This window comes from Sinocyclocheilus rhinocerous, unplaced genomic scaffold (assembly GCF_001515625.1).
Source record: "Sinocyclocheilus rhinocerous isolate Xijiao unplaced genomic scaffold, SAMN03320098_v1.1 scaffold18, whole genome shotgun sequence".
NCBI classification, from domain to species: domain Eukaryota; kingdom Metazoa; phylum Chordata; class Actinopteri; order Cypriniformes; family Cyprinidae; genus Sinocyclocheilus; species Sinocyclocheilus rhinocerous.
The window spans coordinates 316,202-328,770 of record NW_015635050.1 but is presented as its reverse complement, the minus strand read 5'-3'; the positions used below and the strand labels follow the sequence as shown (position 1 = coordinate 328,770).

The window sequence follows — 12,569 nt, the reverse complement described above, 5'->3', positions numbered from 1 at the left end:
ACATATATATATATATATATATATATATATTCACTGACACCATCAAGAACTAATGCTTCTGATAGTAGGCCAAGCATATCAGCTGATATGTCCACAAATTGGCATATCAATCATTTACTGGCTATGATAAACTAATCTCTCAATATATAGATCTTTGTTTTGTTAAATATAAATGGTGCTATAGTGAGTTTTTGCAACACACCCTCTCCAAAAGCAAGAATCCAGGTGCAATCTTTTACCTTTAGCTTCTCAGCTCCTCTCGAACACCTGCTCTATTCCTCTACACAGTCCCACAATGCTCTCTTCTCTCCAGCTATTTCCCTCTCTTCCTAGGCTTGGAGGTGTGCAGTACCTCCCCCTTGCTCATAACCAACTGACAACAGTGTTTGATTAAAAGCGCATTTGGACGGTAGAGAAAGAACCCGACCCGGCCTCCATAATTAAGATCACTTCCGAGATTACTCACGACAACAAAAGTGGGGAAAGCGGGGATCCGGCGGCCAAGGCGAGGGGACGAAACAGAGGAGCATGGGACGGGGCAGACCCCTCGTGTGCCTTGATCAAACGTACAATCGAGGGGAGACGGACCCCTACGGCTCCCATCGCACAAGTCCTTCTCTGGGGTACGAACACATCCCGCTTTACGTATCAGTAGGTGATATATTCAGTACACGCCGGCATTTCACACATGTACACACACGGCAATTTCACAATAAATCCCAAATTAGAGGGAAAGAAATGACAAAGTCCTCCCAAATAAAGGCGCTAACACGCAGACACATAGCATGGGAGCAAACAAACATTTTCGTATGCAATAACGCAAATACACACACTCCATTTTGGAGTAACAATGCTGCAGGTGCTGTTCAAGTCTAATGAAGACAAATAAACGTGCGAGAGTGCCTAGAAGTCACATAATAACAAATAAAGATCAATACTTCTCAGAGGAGAATTATTAGCCAGCTTTGTGAGTTTTAGCCAAAAGCCTCTGGGTGTGATTTGTTCTGTCTCACTCATAACTTCCCTTTTTCACAGCAGACACAGAAACCCCACATCACATTTCTCTTTCTCTCCTTCTCTCGTGTGCGCTCTACTGTGGCTGTGGTTAGGGCGCTCACTGAGGCGTTGCGAGTTAAGTGGCCTGCCCAGAGGGAGCGTGGAGCTACGCCGTGGCCCACCTGGGCCTTGATCCCGAGACCTCCTGCGGTCAGAGGTCCATCTCCTTAACCGTTCCTTGGTGATGCTTCGCATTACCCCGGCCATCCTCAGCCTCCAAACCCAGCGCGGCAGGCCATCAATATAATCACAGGGATGTAGTGTGCGCCGGAGAGCCCCGAGGCTACGGCAATCAGTAGGGCTGAGTGAGGGCTAAGAGAGACTGAGGGGAGAGAGAGAGAGAGAGAAAAATATATAAATCGAGGAGCAAATCTCCCATAGCTTCCCCATTCGGCTCGTGCCGAAACAGGATCGCGTCGGATCATCATTCCTGGAGACGTGGGATGAGAGGGGGGCTGAGGTCTGCACTTTAAAGGGGACCTCCCACGACGGAGAGGGGGAGATCGGGGGAAGGGGGGATCATGAATCTTCTCTGCCCAACCTTAAGCCTCTCTAGTTAGTTGATCTAACGATGACTGGTCACAGTACCATCATCATGCAAATTTAAACAGAGATGATCTTTTAGCCGCCTGATGAGGGGGCCACACATACAGGAAAAGTGTTAATGATCAACAGCAGACCACAGGCCTATTTAGTCATTTAGCAGACATTTTACACCGTTTATGGAAAATGCACAGCATGCTTTCAAATGCAAGCAGGAAACAGAATGCCATCTTGTTTCCCCAAGAAAAGTCCAGACACAAAGGATATGCTGTAAACATACACTTCCAGTAATGTTCTGAATTTTTTAACTTCAAAAATGCATTTTCCTACAATAAACAGGTTAAAAGGTAACTCTTGTGCTCGTTCACTTGACCTCGGGAAGTTAAGAAGGATGCCGGCGGTTGATCTGACGCAAAGAAGTCATGCATAAAAACTTCCAGAAGTGTGACTGAACCCTAAGCTGTCCTTTCTGAACATGCCTTCCATTTTTTTTTTTCAGTCGTGTGGGTTTGGAGTGGATTGGATCGTCCACATTATCACAGGCTGATCTATACTGACAGCCTTATTTACAAAAACGTGGGGAAGAGTAACAAGGCAAGTTACCCCACACTCTCTCCTTCACTCACTTAACTTAGCTTTCTCCCAATTACAACGATTGGCACAGACGCCATAACAAAAGAGATGAAACGGGCAACTTAAGAGACAGACAACAACACTTCGTGATCAAGACTGAAAAAAGGGAGCAGGCGAGAGAACAAAAACAATAACAGACAAGAAAGGGGGAGAGGGAAAAGAAGCTGATTTGTGAAAACCGGCAGAGATTGTGGGAGATGTGTTATGGGTAAGCGTCAGCAGGAGGGGAGAAACACATCTTAAGACTTAAAAGGTGTGTAAAGTAAGCTGAGCATCGGGGGAATTCTCTCTGAGAGCCCCTTTAAAATTCACCTCTGTATTAATGCAGATAAATAAAGGCAAATTCCCCAAAGTAGGAATGGCAGAGGATCGCCAAATCCAGGTGTGAAAAACTTGTTGGATCTTTCCCAAAAAGACTCATGGCTGTATTAGATCAAATGGGTGCTTCTACTAAATACTGAGCATTTTTCAGTTTTTCTTTTTTAATAAATTTGCAAAAATGTCAACAATTCTGTGTTTTTCTGTCAATATGGGGTGCTGTGTGTACATTAATGAGGAAAAAAAATTAACTTAAATGATTTTAGCAAATGGCTGCAATATAACAAAGAGTGAAAAATTTAAGGGGGTCTGAATACTTTCCGTACCCACTGTATGTCTACAGGATTTAAACAATGCAATTATTTCCATACAAAAGTAGGTAAAACCTCCGCCACAAACACTACAGTAATACAAAACAGATGCTTTTATGATCTTATAATATTCTATTTCACTGACATACAAACATTTAAATTAAAGGGGGGAAAATCTGTGTGGGTAACTTTTTTATATGAAAAAGATCACACAGATTAATAATAATAATAATTATTATTATTATTATTATTTAAATTCATTTATTATTATTATTATTAATATTAATAATAATAATAATAATAATAATAATAATACAACCCAATTTGTCATCTATTTAATGTGTGATATTCTCCAGACCCACTGAAATTGGGCCTGGCCTTTACCTTGGGCAGAAATGAGCAGATATATAAATACTTACATACTTAATATTTGTTCTGGGTGGAAAAAACTGTATGAAGGTCTGCATACTCATATGACACTGAGGGTCTGAATGTGGCAGTGCTGGTATGGCTAGAGGGGTGCAGGGTGGTTGACAGTCACAGAGGGGCATGTGTTCAAAGCCTGGAACGCTCATTAGCATTCGGACCTATTTATTTACTTTAAGATCTCCAGAAAAACAGTTAAACCCTATTAGAGCTTTCGGAGGAGGGGAAAATTGTGTTTTAAAAGTTCTAGGTTGCATGGGGTTTAAAGTCACTAAATATTTGCAAAGAGCCATTTGGGTGAAAGATGCATTCATATTTAGAAATAAAAAACTGTAGAATGTCAACTAAAACACTGAGAAAATAAGTAAAAGATGCTCAGTGTCTTTATAAAATGCAGTTCATTTACAATCATTCATTAAAAAAAATAAATCAGCATTAAAAAAATAATAATTTTGAATAATTTAAAGTGTATTAATTCTATTCTACTGAAGGAAATTCCAATATTAAGGTCAGATATTGAGCGATACGGCCCCGATGTGACCATGATTCAGTTCAAAGTAGCAGGACAGACGTGCAGAGGCATTAAAGAGCTTTGCAAACAGGCGGTCATGTCCCTGACTGATATCAAGCGGCAGTTATCAGCACTGCCACACACAGATCTATCACAGCCTGTTCAAGAGCACAGCACAGATATGTTAAATACATCACCCTCTCTCTCTTTCAACATCTTTCTCTCTCTCGCCCTCTCTTTCCCAGTGCCAGTGCTTCCCTCTTTCCCCTCTGTATGCCATCTCTCTCTCTCTCTCTCTCTCTCTCTCTCTCTGGTTAGAAGCTGCTAATTCACAGGGTCTGATCTGTCTGTAAGGCTGGAGACGCCAATGCTATCATTATCAGCCAATTCAGCCAGCCGTTAAATGGAGGAATCAGGAGACATTTGCTCTCCTCCACTATCGCAATGACATCATTACCGGGAGAATCAACAGCACAAGCACTCTGACCGTGTGTTAGTGTGACTGTGTAAGTGTGTGCGTGAGCATGTGTGCATGTGTGCATACACATTGTGTGTGTGTGGTGTGTAAAACATAAAAGGGTCGTTCGTATTCAGGGGAAATTGGGGGGAGTAAAAATAACATGAGCCTACCTGTGAGATACCAAGGACCGGGACACACTGTCAGCTGAAAGTTCCCAAGTGCAGAGCATGGAGAGACAAAAAAAGAGGGAGAAGGAAAAAGAGAGAGTGAGTGAAAAAGTCGTTTGCACATACAGGGTAAATGGCAGTTTGCCGCTAGCTGTGGCACTACTTTTTTTTTTTCTTTTTTTTCGCACCCTCCCTCCCTCTTTTTCTGTCTCCTTTCGCCGCCCCTCTCCAACATTGCGCTAATAGCCACCTGTGAACCACGCAGCCATATGATCCACTTCCAGGCCTCTGGAGTAGAGTCACCTCTGTGTTTTTCGGCCCCCTCCTCCAATGATAAATCATCATCGTTTAGCTAATATCCGTTTTTAACCTCTCTCCCTGATTAACAACACTCTTCCCCCCTGGATACAAACCACTCCTGCTACAGTGCAGCTAAATAGCTTGCCTCTTTTCCTTTTTTTTCCCCCCTCCGCTCTCTTTTTCGTATTCCTTTGCTCTTGGTTTCTCTTTCCTTCACTTTTTAAATTATAGGTCCTTCAAAGATAGGACAAATAACAATTCATTAACCATGACTGTCACGTCTGTTCGAAAGGGTCACTATCAGCATTTTAACCTTCAACTGCTCAAGAACAGGAAGAAAAGACACATGCATTTTAATTAACCAATAAAAAACAATTCTAAGTAGCAAATAAGCAAGAAACAGATGTTATGGATTACAAAGTGTCTGGAAACACATAAATATACTTGTGTAAAATTGTTGCGGTGATTATGCACACAAAACTACAGAGATAAAAAAAACACATTGAGCTTTTGATACGGCACCCCTAGTGGAGGGGGCAAGAGAGAAATTCAGTCTGTGCAGATCTGACTGGAAATTGTCAAAATATTTGCAGCAAAGGAATTCCGACATGCGAGCGGCTTGGGCTCCCCTTCAAAGGACCCATCTTCCCTGAGTAACAAGTGGAGGGAATGAGTGCCGACAGAGAAGCTAAAATCCCCCAGGCTAAAGAAATCCAGCTATTGTAGTAATAACCCCCGAGACCTGGCTGAGTATGTACAGCTTTCAGAGGTACTTCTCATCCTATTTGTAGCCCCGCCAGTGATGTATGTGCGTGTGCGTGTGTGTACTGGTAAGTGACGGGGTGTACATAACGTAGGTCACTTCACTGCTCATGCGCTCCTTTAAACAGGCTCTTTTTATCCATGTTCTCTTTCTTCATCCTATTTGTAGCCCCGCCAGTGATGTATGTGCGTGTGCGTGTGTGTACTGGTAAGTGACGGGGTGTACATAACGTCACTTCACTGCTCATGCGCTCCTTTAAACAGGCTCTTTTTATCCATGTTCTCTTTCTTTTATTTATTTATTTATTTATTTATTTTATTTTAGACAAGTGCAACTTCCCACCACAAATACTCGCTGGGGTTTGCCTATAATACTATAATGTATTTTTTCATCTCTCTTCTAATTTTTTTCCCTTTTTTGTTCCACAAGGCAAGTTTCATTAAAGATCCAATTATGCAAATCAGGTCCTGAAGAGCCAGTTGAATATGCAGTATAATAGTGTACCGTAATAGTTCAACACAATATACTGCATCTGAGGCAGATTTACGAGGCAACATAACTGCTACGCCTCCATCCTTTGGAGAAAACCTCTTGATCATAATTAAAGGTGCAAGGTCCCTCTTTACTTCTCAGTTGCGTCCATTTTAACCACACTCGGGGTGGGTTGTGCACCCGTTGGGGTCATGACCTGGAAACAGTTCAAGGGTAGGTGTTGTTAAACTCCCCCAATTATCTGGATACATCTTGTTACAGAGATGCCCTCCACTCCAGCGGCGGACCACCCAGCCATCAGAGGTATCTGCCACTATTTTTGGTGCCTGTGCAGCACTGCAAATATTTACCACTATTTTAAGAGCTCAGATTAGAATGCAAAACATCATAATAGCATGTGCTTAAGGCCAGTGATTGACAGGAAGTCGCTTGTTTGTGCAAAGCCCCTGTCTGCTGAGATGACATGGTTATCATTTTGTGCTTCTCACCGACTCAAAAGCAAACCGTCATGTCAGACGGTGCCTTATAGTACATAGGAATTAGTTGTTTGTTTGTTTTTTACTAAAAACGTTAACTCAGCATTAACCTCAATTATTAAAAATAAGATGCAAGGTGTAAAAAAAAAAAAAAAAAAGTGGGATGTGGTCAGCTAAATAGGAGTCCCATTTCTGGAAAACGAGTAACGCTGTAGCCGAAGGCTGACCATGTCTCCCAAGGCTGTGTAAAACTGCCCGATTCAACACTCTCCATAATGACCACATGACCCACAGCTAGACTTGTGCCGGTATTCGGTAATGCGATATATCACGGTAATAAATATGCACGATATTGTTATCGTGGGCACTTCTAAATACCGTGAATAATTATATATTACAAATTATTCAGAATTTTGAATGCATTTTAAGAATACTTTTCCTATCAACTGGTCAAAATGCGCACTCTGACGTAAACAAGCGGACCAGAAGCACATGGCGATTAATCGCAACATGAAAATTTGATACCGGCATATCCCTACCCACAGCCTTTCTGTACACACACTCTCTCACTCTCTAAAATGTGTGCGAGAGCGTGAGCACGTGTGTGCACCCATTCCCTCTCCCACAGGAGAGAATTATGAGAAAGAGGGAAAAACTTAGCAGGATATGAAACATCTGCACACATCTGTTCGGTTCTGTCATCTGCGCATGGGCTAACTTTAACTGTAACGTATGCTTCCATTCCAGTGCTCAATATTCCTCAAAGTGCCATTAGTCTATCTATATATTTTTCTCATGGAAAGTGCCTCTGGGTGGAGTAGAGCAAGGACCCCCTCTCTCTCTCTCTCTCTCTCTCTCTCTGCTCTGTAGACAGACAGACGCTCCTTCTGGTGGCACCCTGGCATGAGACAGTGGAGACAAGATCATCCGTCACCACCTCATCTGTCAGGGCACTCTTTATTCTTAGATCACACACTGACTGACGTCTGTGATTAGCCCGCTCAAAAACTTCCACTCCTCTACCCCCTCTCCCTCTCTATCTCTCTCTGTCTGTTTCGAACGACTACGAAAAGCCTTAGAAATCATCACTCATTTATAAGTGACGTGCATAACGAAATGTCCTTATTCCACTATAATTATTTGTTAAATACAAAAGTTGACATCTGTCAGTAACCGAACATTCCCATTTATATTACGTAAAGTGACATGCTGAACTGTGTCTTCGGCTGTACACAGGCGGATATTGAATGACAGGGAATTATGCGCTTAATCAATTGGAGAGGACAGGCATAGGAGTAATGTGAGGCACTCTTTTTCTAAATGTACTGTCAGAGGATGTTGGATTCTAAAGCGATCGGTACAGGACCACACCCGTAACTTTACACCAAAATTTTGGAAGTTTGGAGATAATATCATTTACAACAATGTGGGGAAAAAAGTACATTTATCTACACCCTTAAAAAATAAAGGTTTCAAAAGGGGGTTTCACCGCAATGCCACAGAACAGAGGTGCCCAAACTTTTAAGATGAAGGGCCAAAAATCAAACTTGACTGAAAAGTAAACATTTCATTATATCATCTATGTTATATTAAAATGTATCATCTAAAAAAAATTTAAATAAAAATGAAGAAAATAAAAAGAAAAATAATAATTAAATAATTAAATTTTGATTTTCAAAATTTAAATGTAAATAATTTGTAAGCAATGCCAGTTATATTGTTTTTACATTTCAATGCAAAAATTAAACAAAAAAATGTTAACAAAAATATAAATTAGATATGAAGATACATTTCAATGGCATGTTTTTCCACCTATTTTCATCCCCCCTCTTGTGATATGGCATTTTGAGGCAAATCAATAGTTATCAAAGGCCAACGTTGGGCATTCGTGCCAGAGAAGGGCTAATTTTGTGTTCCCCAAAGAACATGTCAGTGAGCAGTTCTTAAAAGAACCATTTTTCTTAGTTTGAAGAAGATTTTATCTTTTTCCACTATAAAGAATATTTTGTGCAATGAAAGGTTCCATGGATGTTAAAGGTTCTTCATAGTACCTTCAACACCAATTAAAAAAAAAAAAACTTTATTTTAAAAAGTGTACATGTAAAATATAAAAAAATGTCATTAAGCAAAGATAGATTCTTTTCACAGAAGGTAACATAACCTTCCTCATCAAGGTCACTAATGTTATGTGGTAAGCAAACAGCATCATGTGAACGCCCCCAACAAATAAACGTGACACTCCTGGCATTTAGGAATTATTCCGGCATGAGGAGAAAGGCCTGAGACTTTAGAGTTGGAGAGGAAGGGAATGAGGGCGACGACAGGGTGGAGGCGCGGGGTCGGTGTCTCCACAGCACATATCAATTAATACCTAAACGCCACGGCCTTGCCTGCCATACTGTCCCCCATGAGTTGCCTGGCTAGGGCCAGGGCATCTGGAAGACAATTTCCTCCAATTAAAAGGAGCGGGGAGGCATTTAAGTGTGGAATGGCTGTTTGATCAAGTCTCCAAGGCTCAAGCACAGATCCAGCCGGCTAAGCTGGAGACTGACAGGCCTGGAGACAGAGAGAGAGAGAGAGAGAGAGAGAAGGCTCGTCTCTCCTGCCCGTTGGCACTGCCCTGTCCTCGGCTGCGGCAAGGGCTGGGGAGGTGCACCTCCTCCACACACCGGGGTTACTGGTGACGGCGGCGGCGAGCACGCAGACCTAGGGACACGCTAACGCTCTTGAACGCTGCCAAGTTCTGCCACACAACACACACTTTCCCTGCCGAATCAGTGCAAGACGCATATGTAAATGAGAGCGTACACACCAGGGAGGAGACATTTTGACAGGATTGGCTTGGTCTGTTTAGCCCCATCGAACTGCTATCAGTTGCACTGCAAAAGGTTGTGGGTTCGATTCCCAGGGAGCACACATACTGGTAAAAAATGTATAGCCTGAATGCACTGTAAGACGCAAAGCGTCTGCTAAATGCATAAATAAATAATAATAAAAATACTTGCAACAACATCAACACCTCTACGACTGTGGCTATCCCGTGCCTCAGCTGTTTTTTATTATTTTGCCAATTTGTAAAATATTTTAAAAATAACACACATTAGCATAAAAATTATGATTACAAATCAATACTGTAGTTTAGGAACAATTTTAGATTAGTTCATAATTAAATACAATACAATGTCGCTGTTAAATAAATCAAACATTTCACATAATATGATAAGCTCAATTCAGATGGCCTCTCAATTGTATACACACACTGTGCATGACTATTTTCTCTCCCTTTCTCACTGTCCACAATAACCCAACATACTGTTTATTGATTGATTTATTTTCGACAGAGAGAGAGAGAGAGAGAGAAGGCTCGTCTCTCCTGCCCGTTGGCACTGCCCTGTCCTCGGCTGCGGCAAGGGCTGGGGAGGTGCACCTCCTCCACACACCGGGGTTACTGGTGACGGCGGCGGCGAGCACGCAGACCTAGGGACATGCTAACGCTCTCAAACGCTGCCAAGTTCTGCCACACAACACACACTTTCCCTGCCGAATGAGTGCAAGATGCATATGTAAATGAGAGCGTACACACCAGCCAACATACTGTTTATTGATTGATTTATTTTCATTTATAAAGGAGCTTACAAGGCTATATTTGTGGTCATGTTAATGCTGGCCTTTCAAATGAATTGTGTGGGATTCCGAAAAGAATGTGTGACTTGACTACATCACAATGTCATTTCAAATCAGAAAAATTAAAAGAGCTGACAAAAATGTCTACGCCCAGACACTATTACAGACATAATATCCGTTAAACAATGACAGTACATCTGTGCCGCCTGCTATTTGTCCCTTTCTATGAACAATGAACCTGAGGAAAAAACAGTTATCTCATTTCAACATTATGAAAGATGCAAACAAACTAAAAGTGGCTGAATGTCTGTATGTCTGTGTGTGTGTGTGTGTTTAATATTCTTCTCTTTAAGTAAAAGTTTTGGGTCATCTCATATAAAGTGACAAGAGAAATCTGCACCTGGATCTGAGTGCATGAGACAGCAAATCAATTTTGCTTGATTTATAAAGACCTTTCATAAAGAATTAAGCACCTGACGTGCGCGCAATAAACGCGTGATGCAACGTGTCATTATAATTCTGACCCTGACAGTGTTATAATTTATGAAGTACCAAAATATGCATACAACAATGCACGGAATGATTTTATTGAGGATCGAAAAGCAGCTCACAATCATGCCAACATACAACATTTGACCTTTTCTTCAATTATTCTCGCACTCCCGCGCGCATTCCTAACCCAATCTCCAGTTTTTACAACTTTCTTGTTCTTTTTTTTTTTTTCCTTCATAAAACATCATTTCCCCAAGCGACAATGTTCGCAACAGTCGTTCAAATCTCCATTTCCAGGGGAGATGTGCGTGTGTTTTTTTTCCGCAGATAAAAAGGTTTTTAAGTCTGATATGACATTTAGCCCTCGGTTGTTGAATGCCATCATAAGGCTTCTGTTCATAAGAGGTCGATCACTGCACAAAATGGCAGGTCTCACCGGCTCTTCCATCTCACAAGTTTTGACACATGGCATGCACCGGGTAACTTTGATCCTAATTCTCCAACCGATCTGTGTTCACTTCAGCTGAAATCCTAAACGCAACGCCCTTGGGGCTGAAGTGAGAAAGTTTGAGCAGAGATTTGAAGAAACTTTCTTACAGCTCCATATCTCTGCTTGGCCAGCACGAGCGAACCTGGTGCGCATCCCTGGAAAGCTTCTGTCCACCTTACAGTAATAATGCACGATGCGTCTTTACACTTAATTAATAAACTTATCCTTACAAGAGCCAAATTTAAAATATAACGGCGTGAGTTTATTTTTTTCTCTCTCTCTCTTTAGAGTAAGTTCATCTAAACGCGTGCAATGGCTTCCAGTAAACGCTTTCGATTATGAAGCCGTTTTATTATCTCACGCGACAACGATTTAGACAATATTGCATCTATTTCAAACAAATCGTGCAATATAATAATACACACACAACATCATTAGCACAAACTGACTTTTAGAAAGCGAATCGAGCGAAATCCATCCGCGAGCCCACTACTGAGCCACTTCTTACCTTTAAATTCATCCGGACGTCAAGACGCGTTGCGAAAGATTGTCTTCGTTGAATAATGAAGCATGTCCACATAATTGAGCTGCTCATTTTCTTATACTGCTGAGGGGGTTAAAGTATATAGCCAACACACACAAACACACGCGCGCGGGCTTCGGACCTGTTATGTTCGTCCTCCCGCAAATCCGTTTCCCAACTGTTCCTCGCGCATCCCGAGTGATGAAAAAGCGCCTTTGAGTTTATTCTCGATATAAACGCATTCATTGATAGCGATCGGCCAGCATCACAAGACATTTCCCCTTATCTGTCTGTTCGGACTCCCCCTATCTGGACGGTGAAAAGCATTGTACCGTTAAAAAGACACTCCATTGTCGTCCATTCACAGAGAGCTGAGAGTCTTGCGGCATTTGATGGGACTAAAAGCTTGAACCCTTAATAAAACAGCCCCGGTGCACGGAATATCATCTCGAATCGTCTATTTTCCCCACGCGGAGAGACTCAAAGGCTATATTCACTCCATCGGATCATCTTATTGACCTTGACTTCCTCGTAAACACTTATTTAAATCTGTCTATCCTCGCTCACATTGTCAGCCCCGTTATTCAGACGAGGCGTAATTGGCTTTGATGTCTGTCGCCGTTTAAATAACACCGTGGATAACACTACAGATAGCTACAATTGAAAAATAAATGTGCTTACCTTTTGGGGAAAGTATCTTAAGTCTTGTATCCTCGAGAAAAAGTCCAGTGAGATGAGCGGAGAGCGCGAGCATCAGACAAAGGAGGAAATGGAAAAAAAGCAACTTTTATTTTTTTTTACAAAAAAAAACTTCTATACTGTACTTTATAAGTCCCCCCCCCAAAAAAAATAAATAAAATTAAATAAAAATTAATTAATTAAATTAAAAACAAAACATTATAATAAATAAATACATAATCCTAGCATGTATTATAAGTAGGCACAGTCTTTAAGAAATTATTCATATTATTTATGTATTTACGT

At 41.4% G+C, this 12,569-nt stretch overlaps 1 protein-coding gene across 7 annotated transcripts in view; it reads right to left on the bottom strand.

Moving 5' to 3' along the window:
• The window catches only part of znf536 (zinc finger protein 536), a 177,866-nt gene extending 165,527 nt beyond the window's left edge, over positions 1 to 12,339 (bottom strand). For 4 of the 7 annotated variants that reach the window (XM_016560711.1, XM_016560717.1, XM_016560718.1 and 1 more), the window contains exons 1-2: positions 12,267 to 12,339; positions 4,429 to 4,462 (exon numbers count right to left, since the gene is read on the bottom strand). The gene's annotated coding sequence lies outside the window, so the exon portion shown is untranslated. The other 3 variants (XM_016560712.1, XM_016560713.1, XM_016560714.1) reach the window with 3 other exon arrangements.
• Between the last annotated feature and the right edge of the window lie 230 nt (positions 12,340 to 12,569).